This window comes from Hemicordylus capensis, chromosome 6 (genome assembly GCF_027244095.1).
Source record: "Hemicordylus capensis ecotype Gifberg chromosome 6, rHemCap1.1.pri, whole genome shotgun sequence".
NCBI lineage: Eukaryota > Metazoa > Chordata > Lepidosauria > Squamata > Cordylidae > Hemicordylus > Hemicordylus capensis.
In genome coordinates, this window is record NC_069662.1 from 76,485,104 (window position 1) to 76,502,700 (window position 17,597).

Sequence of the window (17,597 nt, forward strand, 5' to 3'; positions counted from 1 at the left end):
TTTTGAGCCGGGTTTGAGGGTGCCAGATGCTAATAAATTTGTTTTTTTAAAAGTTGACTTACCACCACTGAGGGCTTCTATGGCCCTGGGGGGGTGCTACTGCATCTGTGGGGGTGGGGGTCTCCAGAGGCTCCGCCTCCCCCATCTCCCCATGGGCCATTTCGGTGTCATTTTGGCCCTGTTTGTGCATGGGGCTGTCATTTTCAGGCCACCACACATGCGCGCAGGCCATTTAAATGAGTCAGGTCACAACTTTAAAAAACAACAAAAAATTGGGCCTGAACCAGTTTGAATTCAAACCAAACTGGGCCCCCACTTTGGGGGAGCCAAAACTGAACATGTCCGGTTCGAATCCAAACTGGACAAAGCGGTTTTGTGCACATCTCTACTCTGTATGCTATTGAAGGAAATTGGTTATCTACCCATTTCAGTCATAAGCTGAGCACTAAAACTGCCTGTTAGAAACCTCTGAAAGGCGAAAGGCTGGGATTAAGGCAGGGAGTGCAGTCCTCTGGAGTTTCCTGGGTCTTTCTCTAGCCTTTGATTCCATCTTCCATAGCATCCTTCTGGATACCGAAGGTGGACTAAAGGACTAAAACTTGGCATTATGACGCTTGAACAAGGTTCTATTTTGTCCCCCTTGCTGTTTAATATCTATGTAAAGTCGAAAGGCTACAGGAATTGATCGAATAGCTTCAGAAATACGGCAGGCAACAGAAGAAGAATCAGTCAAGGCTCTAAGCAAACTATGCCAGCAAATTTGGAGAATGACACAGTGGCCAACAGATTAGAAGAGGTCAGTCTGCATACCCATACCAAAGAAAGGAGATTTAACAGATTGCACAAACCATTGCACAATATCCTTAATTTCACATGCTAGGAAAAGAATACTCAGGATCATCCAACGAAAATTAGAGTCCATCCACCTTTCCTACATGGAAAGGGAAATGCCAGATGTTCAAGCTGGTTTCAGAAAAGGCCAAGGAACAAGAGACATCATTGCTGATGCATGCTGGATAATTGAGAAAGCCAGAGAATACCAAAAAGAAGCCATTATGAGCTTTATTGACTACAGAAAAGCATTTGATTGCGTTGACCATGTCAAGTTGTGGAATATCCTTAGAAAAATGGGCGTCCCAGCTCATCTCATTGTTCTTATGAGAAACCTATACACAGGACAGGAAGCTACAGTCCAGACGGAACACGGTGAAACAGACTGGTTCCAGATTGGCAAAGGAGTAAGACAAGGCTGTATACTTTCTCCTTCTTTATTCAGTTTATATGCTGAACATATACTGAGAGAAGCTGGATTGGAAGAAGATGACGTGGTTTTAAAGTTGGAGGAAGAAACATTAGTAACCTGTGCTATGCTGCTGACACCACTCTGATAGATGAGAATGCGGATGATCTGCAAACTCTAGTAATAAAAATCAAGGACCTATAACTAAAACCTATTTGTTTTTTGTTAGTCACTTTAGTTTTTAATTTAGAATGTAATTTTTAATGTTACCTTGTTTGCATGTTTTCCACCCGGAGTCTTTGGAGTGGGCGGTATATTAAATGTTTCAAATAAATAAATGGAACTACAACTAAATGTCAAGAAGACTAAACTATTGACAAGGGGTACAGCAACCAGCCTCAGAATTGACAATGAAGACATTGAAGTGGTGGATAGATTCTGCCTTTTAGGATTGATTGTCAACAGTAAAGGATCCAGCAGTCAAGAAATATGCTGCAGACTAGCACCTGCTAGGGTTGCAATGAAGGCCTTGGAAAGAATATTTAGATACCATGACGTATCTATACCTACAAAGGTTTCCCCCATGACACTCTATAGATGCGAAAGCTGGACTTTGAAGAAGCAAGATAGAAGAAGCATTGACGCTTTTGAACTTTGGTGCTGGAGAAGACTTTTGAGGAGACCATGGACAGCCAGGAAAACAAACCAATGGATCATAGAACAAATCAATTCAGAATTTTCACTTGAGGCACAAATGACCAGGCTGAAACTATCATACTTTGGACATAGTATGCGAAGATCCAGTTCCCTTGAGAAGTCCATAATTATGGGGAAAGTTGAAGGAAAGAGAAGAAGACGACCAGTAGCAAGGTGGATTGACTCGATTATGACAGCAGTGAATGCACCACTGAGAGATCTTTTAGGCCAAGTTGGACAGATCATCCTGGAGAGAATCTATGTGGTTGCTAAGAGTCGACACTGACTTGATGGCACTTAATCAATCAAAAGCTTCTGGGGTTCACTCCAGAAATCCAGAGTGAAGTGTCATTAGTATAGTCATGACAACCAGTTCTATTTATCCTATTCATGAAAACCAAATGGGGTGTTTAATGTGCTGAATGGGTGCCTGGAATTGGGAATAGGGTGGATGAGATCTAATAACCTGAAGCTCAAGCAGAGGTGCTATTAGCTGGTGGTTTAATAGCTTTGGAAGGTGGTATTCAGCCTACTTTAGATGCGGTTGTACTCCCCTGAAGGAGCAGGTTTACACCTTGGAGATGGTGTTAAATCTGACCCTTATGCTGGACACCCCCCAGCTTTCTAGATATGTCTGGCTAAAGTTATTTGAAAACCCATGGGAAGTATTTCTTTTCTTGTGGCCTTATTGCTGTGCACTGCTTTTTATTGCTGTTGTTAATTTTTAAGGTTTTGTAAAATAATTGCAGATACTCCTCGTCTCTTTTCAGCCCGTAAAAATGTTCTGCTCCTTTACCCCCTGTATAACGTACTGTATGAAACTACTACATTTTCAATGACAGACAGTAATCTGGGAAGAACATTCATTTTCAAAGTTGATATCCTTTCAAACCATGACACATTTTTCATATCACTTGTGATCTTACTCATTAAAGACACAAAATTAACTATTTGGAAGTTTTTAAATCTTGCTATTATGCTGAGAAGGCCCAATGTGGCTTAAAGTTGGAATAGAAAATACTCTCAAACAGTAAAATCAGTTGTTAACCCCAAGGAGTTGAAACAACCTGGGATTGTGTCCTCACATTGAGGAAACTGGGTGCTATTTTCTGTCCTTTTGCGGCAAGGATAGTTTCATTGCCTCTTGCAGTACAGTGAAAGCTTCCCATCTTTATAGAATGACCTGACTTTGCTCCTTTGCAATGCCAGGTCAGTTCAAAATAAGACCGAAATAATCCATGATTTGATCATGGATGAGGGAGCCGATTTGGCTTGTATAACTGAGACTTGGTTGGGGGAGGCTAGCGGCCCAGTATGGGCTCAACTCCTCTCTACTGCGTACTCAGTGGGGAGCAGGTTAGGGGAAGGGGGTGGGTGGTGGTGGAGTGGCTGTAATCCATCAGAGTAACATCTCCCTTACCAGGATCCCTGTGAGACAATTGGGCCATATTGAGTGTGTGTATTTTGGCCTGGGAACTCGGGATAGATTGGAGATTCTATTGGTGTACTGAGCACCCTGTTGCCCAATGGAGTCCCTTTTTTTAGATGTTTTTATTAGTGTTATATATAGAAACAGAAAGGTTACATCTCTGAGAATCCAACAAAACGAGTTAACGTACAAGGTCTTATCCATCAGAACCAAGACACAAGAAAAATACAGTAGTATTAACAGAAAATCTTTAACTGGGTATCAGAAGGTATCAATAAAAGAATCTTGAACCCTAACCCTAGAGAAAAACAAATGACAAAAATACCTGCCCCAACCTAGTTGATCATCCTTCTGTCAGGCATTCTAAGGAGGAGATAATCGATCCAACAATAACATACAAAATAGAAATAATGCAAGTAATTTGAGTGCAGAGACAGACATCCCAAATATTCTGTGGTGTGAACTCCACACACCAGGCTAAAAAACTATAGTTATATTTTAGTGATTAAATTCTGTATCATATAAAGAAGAGAATATAAGTTCCCTCGCTGTCATACGTCTGAATTGAAACCTGTACAAATAATAATAAGAAAAGATATTTGTTTGAAAACTTTCATTAAGTGAGTTAATTAAATCTTGTAATATATATAATTAATAAAGTATGTTTTATTATGTATTACTCTCCAGTAAGTAAAAGGAAGATTCTGAAAGATCTTGGATCCTTTAGTCTTTTCTGTCCCAGCTGCATTAAATGAAAAACTTAGTGTAATATCTTACTGTATATATTGAGCTGATGGACTGAAAAAATCTAAAATGATAAAAGGACATCCATGTTTCTAGCAAAACCAAAAAATGAATTTTAAAGTCCTTGTTCTATCAGACCAGATAATAGGTTTACAACAAAAACCTCACCAGCAAACTTCACCAGCAAAATTCTATGCAATTCTCTTCCAGTAGAGATTCAATATTATGAATAACAGATAAGAATAAATAAAATTGGTGAATTCGATCCTACTAGTGAAAGCTCAACCTACCATTTATATTGTTATAATTCCAATACAATAAGGAAAGATCTCTCAGGCAAGACAGAAAATGATCATGCATGTCTCTGCGCCCAAGGCACACCCTGGGTCACACCAATCCCTTCATACTGGCTCTCTCCTCCAAAAGACAATTCAACTACCTCCTAAAAAATCCATGGAAAGTTCAAAATAAAATAACAGCAATACTGAGAAAATGTCTATAGGCTAGTCTTTATCCCTAATCATCAGAGAAAGGAGAACTTAAAACTCTCTTAGAACACTCCCCCTACTGGATAACTTAGTATGCAAAAAGATTTCAAACAAGATTATTCATTGGAGAAGAACATAAGAAAAAGTTATTCTGCCATAACAAAGGTAATATATGTGTTGTAAATACAAGGCAACATGTCCAAATATGTAAAAATTCCATCTCGTTACAGACTAATATTCAAGAACCATGATAAAATAATTAACAAAGATCAGCTAGACCTTTAATAGTCCCCCTCCTCATGTAATGAAAGACAAACAAACAGACCGGAAAGATAAATAGAGGGGGAATAAATTCAGCCTCAACTGATCTTTATACCCCACAGCTGGGAGCATAAACTATCGAACTATAACAGTGAGATATCCCCTCTATACATATATCTAATCTTTCACAGTTTACTTCCAATTGTTTGCATCCAGCCAAGTTTCTCAAAGTGTTATTATAAAGTGTACATAACGGGTAATAAAACCCTCTAGGAAAAGAGAGAGGAAATAATAAACTGAAGCTTAGAGGAAAAACAATATAATCTTCAGCTACTTGTCCTTTGTATCTTTTCAAAAACTATAATGTCATATAGTAGGGTATAGCCGTAATCTTGTTCCATATGTATAATAATATTTACACTATTATGTCAATTTGTTTCTGAAAGTTAAGTCAACAAGAATATTCTCAATTCTTCTCTGAGTCCTCCATTCCCAGTTCATTCCCAATTCATTCTCATTTCTTCCATAAAAAAGGGAAAACAAAAGGCAGATATATGTGACATTTGCTTAAGTCTTTAGAATCATTGGGTTCATTATGCAATTTAATTCCTGTTTAGATTATTACCCATATTAGACCATATTTAGAACTCCCTAAATATTAATGGTTAAAATAAGAAAGGCAATTAACACAGGGAATACCTTAAAAGACTAAGTAATGAGGTTATATACTGAATTATGCTCAAAGTTACAATCCCAAAGTTTACTCTAAAATAGTCACATATTTTCCAGTGTCTTTTCTAATGATATGTGTTAACTCTTTAGGTCAAGACTTTAAATATTCAGTATTAAATCCTATAGAACTCCCTAAATAATATTTGGTAGAAAAAACATTATAAATAGATAGATAAACCCTGAATTAGTCATATTTCTGGAGACCAAAAAGAAAAAGGAAAGAGACATGGTAGGGGGGGGGAAAGGAGAAATTAGCATTAAAGTCTTTGAGACTTTGAGAATCTTCTAGCTCACGTAGCAAAGGGTTAACATGAAATCTTAGAAACAATGTTCAAGGACATTCTCACATAGGAGAGAGATAAATCTATGCCGGAACTACAACTTTTGTGCCTGAGGGGAAAAAAACGGTTATCAAGTTTCTTCACACAGAAATTCCTCCAGTTGAAATCATTCCGTGTAAGCCTCTCCATAGCTGTAGCTCTCAAAGCAAGAAGTTCTATTAATTTACATACAAAGGGTAAACAGTGGAAGCAAGTGAACTTTCAAATAAAATTAAGGCTTTCAGGGTTATTCTAATAGAATCTTCTGAATTCATCTCAAAGTAAAACACATCTTAACTGTCACTCCCCATACCAATTTTCCCACCCTGTCTTTAGCAAGATCAACATTCAGTAAAAATGAAAGTAGTAAAAGTTGTAAGGGATAATAAATCTTCGAGCTCAGCCAAGAGACAAGTATGGTGATTCTTCAAGATAAAGTCAAGGTCTGGACACGAAGGAAGCAAACTCTTCCTCCAACACTTTCGCTTCTCCAGTCAGAGCTTGGATAGTTAATAGCAAAAAGGTGATTATTCAGCCATAAAACACCTTGTCAGTCGTGCAAACAAAAGGAATTGTAAATGGAACTATTAATACAGGCAAGTCTTCTAGAGTTGGATCTGCCCAGCAAATGGGTGAACAGAATTTTTTCCACGCAGGCCTTTGTAAGACAAACATAGCTGAATTGACATGTGGCTTTGCAAAACATTAAGATGAAAGACAGAGTCAAGAAAGGGGCGGGGGGGGGGAGAAGAGACCATTCTTCTCTCCAAGTCTATCTTCTTCTCCATTGTAAGTTCTTGTCTGCCGGGAAGTTCAGAACAGGGGAGGTGGGAATTCACCAAGAATTTAAAATGGGAAGAAGAAGAAAAAAAACCATGATATTCCCCTACGACGAAGGCTATAAATAGTTTATAGTTTAGAGTTCAAGATTAAACTAAGAAACAAGTTATTGCTGGAGTATCAGACATTAAAAAAAAAATTCTTCGAAGCAGAACTGAAAGCTGTTAGCGTTGAAATGCTGAGATCTCCAGCAAAATAAAAGATAGCGAAAAATAAGCAAGAGCTATCAATAAAAAGCCATAGAACTGCTAAACTCACAGCCGTAGACATCTCAGAGATTTATTACGAAAGATGGAGATAGGAATATATGTAGCAAGGTCTTCCTTAATGAGGTTGGTGGAAACCTCTCCTGTTCAGCCTGGTGCTTGAAGCAGAAAAGTCTCTCCGGGGGGGGGGGGGTCGTCCAGAGTCCTCTAGACTTTCTCAAGCCTGGAATCTTGCCAGACTCCCCTCCTGTCAAAGGGGGGAGGCAAAGCTCTGCATGCATTCCGATCTTCATATTAATAATGAAGATAATTAGACCGAACGGGATTGAAAACTCCCGAGAGGTTAGTCGGGAGCTTCCTTCCAGGAAGCCATATTTGCTCTCTCGCCCAATGGAGTCTCTAACTGAGCTGATTGCGGAGCTCATGTTATAGTCTCCCAGGCTTTTGGTGTTGGGTAATTTCAATGTTCACTTTGGGACTGGCTTGTCTGGTGCAGCTCAGGAATTCATAGCAACCATGACAAATATGGGCCTATCCCAACTGGTCACAGGGCCAACACACACTGCTGGTAACACCCTTGATTTGGTCTTTTGCTCAGATTGGGGTGGTCCGTGGGTAGAGACTCCTAGAGTGTCTCCACTGTCATGGACGGACCACCATCTGGTTAAGTTGGGTTTCATGGTCACAAACCCCCTTTTCAGGGGTGCTGGACCTATTAGGATGGTCCACCCAAGAAGGCGGTTGGATGCTATAGGATTCCAAGAGGCCTTGGAGGGTTTTGGGGTTGGTTCTGCCAGTGATTCTGTTGATGCCCTGGTGGAAACCTGGAATTGGGAGTTTACCAGGGCAGTAGACATTATTGCCCCTAAGCACCTTCTCCAGTCTGCTTCAAAACTAGCTCCATGGTATACCGAACAGCTAAGGGAGTGGAGGAAGACTTGACTTGAATCTGATAGGACACTGCACAAAGCCCATTTGAAGGCTTATTCTGTGGCAATATGTGCAGCGAAGATTCTATTCTGATTCTATTCTGCATATATTGCATCTGCGAGTTCGCATCCAGAGCAGTTTGTTCAGAGTTGAGAGGGGATTGACTAAGGTTCCCTCTTCTCTGAATATAGATCTGGATTTTTCATCATCCCTCTGTGAAGCTTTTAATAACTGTTTTGCGAACAAAATCTCTTGCATTCGAGCTGACTTGGACTCCATGGTTATGGCAGGGTCAATTGCAGAGGTGTCCAGTATCTCCTTGGAGGTGTTCGGCCTACCACTTGTCCTTTGGACCCATGTCCAACATGGCTTATAACATCTAGCAGGGAGATTGTTAGAGATGGCATTTATGATGCTAGTTGACATCATAAATGCCTCACTGAGAGAGGGCAGGATGCCTCCATGTTTGAAGGAGGCAATTGTGAGACCTTTGCTTAAGAAGCCTTCCCTAGAGCCCTTAGTGATGGATAGTTATAGGCCTGTCTCCAACCTCCCTTGAGTGGGCAAAGTAATTGAGAGGGTGGTTGTTGATGAACAACAGTTTTGGATTATACTGATTATATAGATCCATTTCAAACTGGCTTTAGAGTGGGCTATGGGGTGGAGACAGTTTTGGTCATCCTAATGGATTATCTCCACCAAGGAATGGACAGAGGGAGTGTGACTTTGTTGGTTCTTTTGGGCCTTTCTGCAGCTTTCAATACTATTGACCATGGTATCCTTCGGGATTGCTTGGGGGATTTGGGAATAGGTGGCACTGCTTTGCAGTGGTTCCATTCCTGTCTCTCTGGTAGATTCCAAATAGTGTCACTCAGAGATACTTGCTCTCTGAAGCGAGTGCTATTGTATGGTATCCCTCAGGGCTCCATTCTATCTCTGATGCTTTTTAACATCTACATGAAACTGCTGGGTGAGATCATCAGGAGATTTGGAGCAGGGTGTTATCAATATGCTGATGACACCCAAATCTATTCCTTCATGACATCATCATCAGGAAATGGCATAGCCCCCCTAAATGCCTGCCTACAGGCAGTAATGGACCTTCCTGAGGGATAATAAATTGAAGCTGAATCCAAGCAAGATGGAGGTACTCATGGTAAGGGGTCATACTTTGAGGGATGTGATAGATCTTCCTGTTCTGGATGAAGTTGCACTCCCTCCGAAGGAACAGGTACGTAGCTTGGGAGTGCTTCCGGACCCAGGCCTCTCTCTGGTTTCTCAGGTTGAGGCTATGGCCACGAGCGCTTTCTATCAACTTTGGTTGATATGACAGCTGCGTCCATTCCTTGAAGAAAATGATCTCAGAACTGTGGTGCATTCTCTGGTAACCTCTAGGCTTGACTACTACAATGCACATTATGTGGGGCTGTTTTTGTATGTAGTTCAGAAACTTCAGTTGGTTCAAAATGCAGTGGCTAGCTTGGTCTCCATGGTGTCTCAGAGAGACCATATTATGCCTGTTTTGAAGCAACTGCATTGGCTGCCAATAGGTTTATGGGGAAAATACAAAGTGATGGTGATTACCTTTAAAGCGCTAAACGGCTTAAGAACGGGTTACCTGGGAGAGTGCCTTCTTCTGCATGACTCTCTCCCACCCCCATTAAGATCATCAAGAGAGGTCTGTCTCCGTACCGCCAGCTCTTCTGGCGGTGATTGAGAGTGGGACTTCTCTGTGGTCGCTCCTGGGCCGTGGAATGCACTCCCTAAAGACATTTGTGGCTAAACATCTTTACCAGCTTTTAAAAGAGCCCTTAAGACACAATTTTTAAAGCCAGGCTTTTAGTAATCTCTGAATGTTTTAATTTTTTAATTGTTCAATAGTTAGTTTTATTCTGGTTCTATTGTGTTTATTTTTGTGAACTGCCTAGAGTCTTTGGAGTCAGGTGGTACATAAATAAAATAAAATAAAATTTTATTAAATGAGATTTAAATGAAATTACACTATCAAAACAAAAACACCCCATAAATCTGCCCCAGATCCTTTATGCAGATGAAGGAAAGGAAAGGTATGGGGAGGGGCAGGTAACCTGAACAGAACAAAATTCTACTACCATCAAAGCCTGGGCCAGCCATAAGCCACAGGTATCGTTGATCCATAGTTAAGTTAGAGAAGAGTTCAACAAAAACTTCCCAAATGTTGTGACACTACCACACAATCATATTTGGTTGTGTGACAACATTGAAGACAAAGTGGTCGTTTTCATGACCAGTGCTGCACACCCACCCTCCTACTTCACTTCCTGATTGTGTGAAAGCTTGAGCTGCCAGTAGCCTGAGCTTCCATAAAGCCAGGAGGAAGGAGCAGCCCGTAGTGCATTGTGGGATCCCAAAGGATGCAGCTGGATTTTCCCCATCCTCCTCACAACTCCAGGAGCACTCGTGTGCCTGTCATATGGGCATGTTGCGGAGCCAGGAACAGTGAGATTGTGTGGGGGTAAGGCAGGTAGGCTCCTGCCTTCTCCAAGCCCTCCTCAGCCCCAGCAGCAATGGTCATGTGAACGAGCTTCCCAGTAATATTTCAGAGTGAGGAGACTCTGAATTGTCTTCATTTGCATCACTGTCCCAAGGCAGAACAAGACCTATTTGAAAGCAAAAATGGTGCCCAAGTAGCAGCTGATTGGGGTAGTAACCTGCTGTGGAGAAGATCATTAGAACAAAAGAACAACCCTGCGGGATCAGGCCTAAGGCCCATCCACTCAGGCATCTTGTTTCACACAATGGCCCACCAGACCTTGACACACAAGTTCAGCTGTGTGTGTGTGTCTACTTTAGGGATGTGCACAAACTGTTCGTGCACTCCCTGGAGGCGGTGGGGTTACCTTCCCCATCGCTTTCTCCCCTGCCAGTGCTCTCTCCAAAACCACTGGTGCAGGTCTGCAACATGCCTCCCCTTAGCCCTGGTAAGTGTCATACTGGAAGTGGCTGACACACATGCGTAAAAGGAGCGCCATAACCAGTTTGCGCACATCCCCAGTCATCTTCTTCTAACTGAGCAAAAAGGCACTTTAAAAAGAATTGATTGTTTTATGGGATCCCGGAGTGGGGACTATTGTCACTCAATCCCAGCATAGCATTTTTTCCAGTGGATGTTGCTAGTGTTTCTTCACGTGAGCCCTTTGGGAACAGATAATCTTCTTGTTTTTCTGTGTAAACTGCTTTGAGAACTTTTTTGTTGTTGTTGAAAGACAATATATAGATATTCATGGTAATTATGTTTTTCTGTGAACAATTAATGCCTTCTGAAATCCCTCTATTCTCACTGAAAATGTTTGATCTGAGCATTTGGTGCAGCCCCAATTGCTTAGGATGACTATGTCATAATTGCAAAATATACTGTATGTGCAATTGGCAACTTAAGTCAGAGACTTTGACTGTTGTTGTTGGCCTATGCATTGGGCAATGGAATTGCAGCATTGCTGATGGGCCAGTGCAGTTGCGCACAGGAAACAAAAACAGCAGCATGCTGTTTTAAGTAGTTTCACACCTGCCCTCTTGTGCAACACTGCTGGGGCTGCCTACAGTGTGTTCAGCGGTGCTGCCTGATCAGCAACACTGGTGTTGTGTCACACATCATGTGGTCTACTTGGTTTTTTTAAAAGACGCTTTCTGGGATACTTTTTATTCCTCCCAGGTAATTACTTCTCCTAAGAGGCCATATTTAGTTGGATTTAAAATGACTCCCACATGGTAGTTTTGACAGATCCTCTTTCTTCACTTTTGGATCTTTAACCTTACCCTTGAACTTCTTTCCCTTTTTTGTTGGTCCAAGTGAACTTACATGATAATCCAACAGTTTGGTTTTTTGACTGATAAAATCCAGTCTTCTAATTCTTAAAGGCTAACAAGCACAACTGTACACTAAAATCCATGGCAAAGATTTGATTTTTGGATTCATCACAGGAGTTAAAATGTCACATCAGAGTGTCGGCAGGTAACATATTTTGTCATCTCTGGTTGGCTGATGAAGTTCTGACCTAGTTCTGTAGGTATTCTATAAGCCTGGCGTAATCAGTCTTCAGCAAAATGCTGCAGAGAGCGCTAGAGATTTGAGTTTAGTTTAGAATTGTGTAGCCTGCTAATACGGTAGAACTTGGTATCTGTGCAGAAGGAGTGTGTGTGTGTGTGTGTGTGTGTGTGTGTGTGTGTGTGTGTGTAAAATCCTATCCAAATGTCCTGATTGTTCAAATTTTGTTTTGTCTCCTCAGTGTGTACAATGTGTATCTTATTTTATTTGTTTTTCTGTGTGAACTTTGGGAACTTTTGTTGAGAAGCGGTATATAATAATAATTATTAGTAGTAATGTAACATCACATTAATTTGGAACAAGACAGCAATTCACAAATGTTCTCCACAGTGCTGGTGCAACTTTCCTATTATTTCTATCAATCAATCAATTATCTTTATTAAGGTCCAAGACCAGGATAAGATAGGAACAGTAAAGCATGATGCAATAACAAATTATGAGGAGTACATACATTACAATAGGACAAATTATGAAGCAATAAAACCATATTACATTAAAATTACTACATTAGCATTACTGTAAACTATAATTACTATAAAATGATTACTATAAAATTCCTAATAATTACTAGTAGTTATTATACACTATAATTACTATAAAATGCTGCTCTAGAATTTGTGAGGAAGACTGTAAAGCTACTACTACATATCAGATTAAATATAGTAAAATATTACTAAATATAGTAAAATATATTAAAATAGGAAGAGAACAGAAGCAAAAGTATGAGTATAAGGTCACTATGTTTATATTCAAAGTTATATGCATCTGTCTTTAAGAGGATAAAAACATAAGATATTTAAACTATAGGATGGGGTGGCTAAAATTTGTAGGATAGGATAACTAGTTGAGAGCAAAGTGGGCAAGTAAAATAGACAGTGGTTAAAATCAATACAGGACTGATACATGGTTATAGACTGGTAGTCAGGGCTTGGCAGATCTTGCATGCTGCCTCACAGAACTTGGCAGTGTTATATGTGAAGCCCCGATCTTCATCCAAAAGCAGCATCCTGCTGTAAGCTTGACTAGGGCGGCCAGGGTACTTGAGGAGCAGTGGAAGTATAAGCTTGTCATGACTGTCCCTATAAAAGGGGCATGAGAGGAGTACGTGCTCTGTGGTTTCTACCTCCCCAGTGTCACAGGGGCAAAGTCTTTCCATGATTGGGAGTTTTCTGTATTTGCCTTCTAGCACTGCATAGGGAAAGGCATGACAACGAGCAAGGGAGAAAGCCCTTCTGTGGCTTGGGATTTGGAGCTGTGTCAAGTACATGATGGGGGAGACAGTGAATCTAATGCTTTTCAAGGACAGGAGGCCTGGTGCCCCACTGAGGTCAACCTGGCGCATAGTATCCAAAATGTTCTGTGTGATGCCCATTTCCGCATTGTCACAGCCCATAGCAAGTAGGAGGGGCGGGGAGAAGGCCAGTAATACCACTTTATTCCAGACTGCTCATTTCCAGGAGGACTGGAAATTGTCCTGTAGGGTCAGAGGGGCCAGGCCCTGAGGGCTGAGAGCTAGTTTGAACCAGTGGTTGAGAACAGTCATCCACACCCTGGCCTCAACTTTTATCATGCCAGTTTCCAGGTGTAGAGTAACATTGGAGACACAGTAAGGCACTTGTAGGGCTGCTCTTAGGAATTTAGACTGGACACATTCTAGTTAGGCAGGATTGGAGGGGGTCCTGGGTGGGCACCATAAAGTAGTTGAGCCAGTGGCTTGGCCTCAAATAGTTTAAGCGCTGCTGGTACATAATGCCCTCCTCTAGTCTGTAAGAATTTCAGGATGGCAGTGGAGCTTCATTGCGCAGTGAGGGCAACGTGATCACAATGAGCCTTTCTTGTGCCAGAGGTGTGAGGGACCACACCCAGGTATGTGAAGCAAGTGACCTGCTCAGTTCTAAAGCCGTCAGTATTCCAGTGGCAGATCTTGGGTCTTCTGGCAAAGGCCATGGCCTTAGCTTTTTGGTAATTAATTTCAGATTGTTCACTCATGCAGAACTGCGCTAGTGTTGCCAGCGCCCTTCTGAGACCTATAGGGGTCCCCAAGAGGAGTGCAGCATTGTTGGCGTAAAGTAGGGTAGGGATACTTCTTTTGGTCAGCTTGCGGGGATTAAAGTCTGGGTTCTTAAGATGGCTCACTATGGCATTGATGTAAAAGTTGAAAAGAAGTGGGGCCAGGATACATCCCTGTTTGACTCCCTTCTGGGTCAGGGCATGGTTCATAAGGTGTCCTTGGGGGCTATACCTCACCCTGAGTGTTGTGTCTGTGTGGAGGATGCGAATTAGGTAGAGCATACGTCGATCAACTGAGGAAGATTCCAGCTTCTCCAATAGCTTAACTTATGGAGTCAAATGCGGCCTTGAGATCTATGAAAGGATGCTGATTTGTTGGAGGAATACTTTTCAATGAGGTGTTGCAGCACCAGGCATTGATCAGTTGTGGATCTGCCTTCCCTAAAGCCCGCTTGCTCATCTGCCAGCAGATTTTATTGTTCCAACCCGTCCTTGTGTTTCCCATGTAGGTGTCTGGCATATAGCTTGCTGATGGTGTTGAGCAAGCTGATGGGCCTATAGTTGGCAGGGTTATCCCTTCTTTCCTTTTTAAATATGGGGGCGATGATTGCCAACCCCAGTTCTTGGGAATGTGGCCATGAGATTCAAGATAGGTAAATAGTGAAGCCAGAACTGGGGCCCACCATTTCAGATTACTTTTTATAAGATCCATAGGGATGAGGTTTTCCCTGGAGGCCTTCCCTGCTTTAGATTGAGAGACAAGGGACTTCAACCTCTGCTGCAGTAACCGGCGGCCAGCTGGGCACATCTTTTAGCCCAGATCCGCAGTGGCGTCTTCATATAGGTTCTGAAAGTGCGATTCCCAGAGCACTGGAGGGATGTGAGAGTCTATCTGAGCCAAGCCATTGTAAGAGGGCCAGTAAATCAGTGAGAGGCTTTGTTTTTTGTTTAACCTCAGCCTCAGCTTTCTTTTTAATTCTGCTAGGTCATCATGGATTGCTTTTAACTTGGGGTTCTCCATGAATGGGTTAGCTTGTGAAGAGTTAAGTGGTTGGGAGCTTTGTTGGGGGTGGGGGTTATTGTAGTTAATTAGCCTCCCAGTGATAACCCCCGGGTCAAAAAAAACAAAGAAGGTCACTTAGACAGTAAGCCCTTAGGTGATGTGCCAGGTGTAGAACTTGGGAGGGGATGGCTGCTGTTCTGAAGGTTAGGAAGAGAAGCAGCAGCTCTGCCTGGGAGAAACTAAAAGTCTTTCAGTCCTATGCTATCAAATTGACACTTTAGAATGTTGGATAGTGAGGCCAGTATAGTTTTCTGGTTTGACCAAATTCGGGATTCCCTTCCAGGCAGCTCAGTAAGTGTGGCTGCAGTATTTTACTGAAGTTTTGAATGTTTAGGATAGTGTCTGCATCTGGTCGACTTGGCAATCTCACTGGGGGCTGGGGCTGGCTAGCTGGGAGTTACAGTCTGTGTGGGAGCATTGCCTTTGTGTAAATTGTTTGAAGTCAAGCCAGAGTTCATCTATTTTTAGCAGAAATTTCATTTAGATTTGCAATTATGGTGACCATGGACTCTGCAGACAACAAACAGGCATCTGCTAAATACTGGGTGAGGAGATCATGGGGGAGGTGTGTGGCATGCCAGGGAGATTTATGGGCCTCGTTACTCAGTCCTGGGAAGTTGCTCCAGCCAGGACATTTGGATGATTTGGGAGAAGTTAGCTTTAGTTGAAACTCCCCTGCGGCATGGCCCTTATTGTGTGTGTGTCGGGGTGGGGAGGCCTTTTTGATTCATCGGTGCACAAGGCTGTAAATCTATTCTTAAGAAGGAGAGTCCCGTCAGAAGAGTTACTCAATGTTTCCCTTTGCCTTGCTGGTGCTGGTCCTCCTCCCTGATTGAGGCTGGGCACCATTTGCATTATCAGGGCTTTCTTTGTTTTCCCTGCTTTGTTTCCAAGGTGCCTTGGAAGGGGTTGTGCAGAGCCTCAGCAGGGTGCTGCTTACCGGTCGCCATCTTGGCTCCTCCTCTATATCTATTAGTCATTAGCCAAGCCTTTGTAAACTGTAGACATACCTGAGAGCTTAATAACATGGCCTATAGGCTAACAATTGAAACTAGTATTGTGCTGTTCTTGATCAGGAGATTTTGTGATTGCTATTAGTTATAAAACCTTTTGAGTGTAGCACACTGTCAGCAGTAGTTGCAAATTATACTGGCAGGGTACTGTCTATATAGCTATGATGAGGAGGAGTTTGAGCCTTCTACCATTATAAGCTCTGAACATTCTTATTGGTCATAAAATCAGAACTATCTGTCAAATCTACCTGACCACATGCACATATACTTGGTGAAAAGAGACACCACCTCTCCAAATTTGGAGCCAATTCATTGGAAAGTGGCCAAGATACTGTAGTGTTAATATCAGCCCCTAAAAAGAGAGGGCTCACATGTTTGCTATGCTTTTATGCAGGCTTCCCCAAACTGTGGCCCTCCAAATGTTGCTGAACTACAACTCCCAGCATACCCAGCCACAAAAAAATATGTTTAGGGATGCTGGGAGTTGTAGTTCAGCGACATCTGGAGGGCTGCAGTTTGGGGAAGCCTGCTTTTATGCATATTAAATATAACACATTTACCTCAGTCCATGACTAGGTGCTTTACCTGAGCTGAGTCCATGACCAAGTTCTTTGATGTTAAAAATGGGGGGTGGGGTGGGGGTTCCTCTTACATTCAGAGTAATTCATCTTTAAATGAATTGCTTTAAATGTTTTAAAAATTCAGGTATGTGCTGGAGCATAATCCTGTGTTTTGAAAAAATGTTTGTTTCCTGAGTTACTAGCCTCTGAAGTCCCCATAATAACAGGGTAAAATCAGCGAAGGGCATTTACTGTCAGTTTTGCCAGCTGAGGCTTCTGAAGCCAGAGTTGGGAGAGGCAAATCCTGGCAAGTGATTTCCTAGTTCTAAATGTAACTGCTTCATAAGGAGAGCCAAGGAACACTCTGGCACTTCTTGAGTTAAAGAGATGTTCCCTTCCCCCTTCCCTTTCCTTTTATGGGCATGTATTTTCTCCGTCCACTGAGGTAGCAGCAAGGTGGCAAGGGACCTTGCCAGGGCACATGGGGTGCAGTGAGATGGCAAAGAAATAGGAAGGGACAAGGGAACACACAAGGCTGTGGCAAAATGGCAGGGGGCCTTGCAAGAGGAGTTCTTGAGGTGGAAGACTGCCTTTGAACATGAATTTTCTACATCGGATATACTGCCCATTAATATGGAGGCTACACTTAGCCAACATGGGTTAGAGCTACAGTTAAACTTCTCTTTTCCACACTGCCCAGTCAGATTTTCCATTTCAGAAAGACTTCTGATTCAGTCATCCAAAAAACTTCAGTTTAAGATGACGGTTAAGATGCTTTCAGTTTTCACTTGGGCTCTGAAAGCATGGATATTGCAAGTTAAGGTGCCTGTTTTAACTTCTGTGCCATATAAGCTGTAAAGACTCTGTACAGTATCTTATATTATGCTGCTTTAGAAATGAGGCTCCATGCACCTGCACTTTGCATTGGTCTTTCAGCTTGAGATTGGTCTGGGGAGGGCTGCACCAAAGCATAAATTCAGC

The 17,597-nt window shown here is 42.0% G+C and overlaps 1 protein-coding gene across 5 annotated transcripts in view; it reads left to right on the forward strand.

The window, feature by feature from the left end:
• The window catches only part of ZPBP (zona pellucida binding protein), a 79,988-nt gene that overhangs the window by 9,631 nt on the left and 52,760 nt on the right, over window positions 1-17,597 (forward strand). The window lies entirely within an intron of this gene.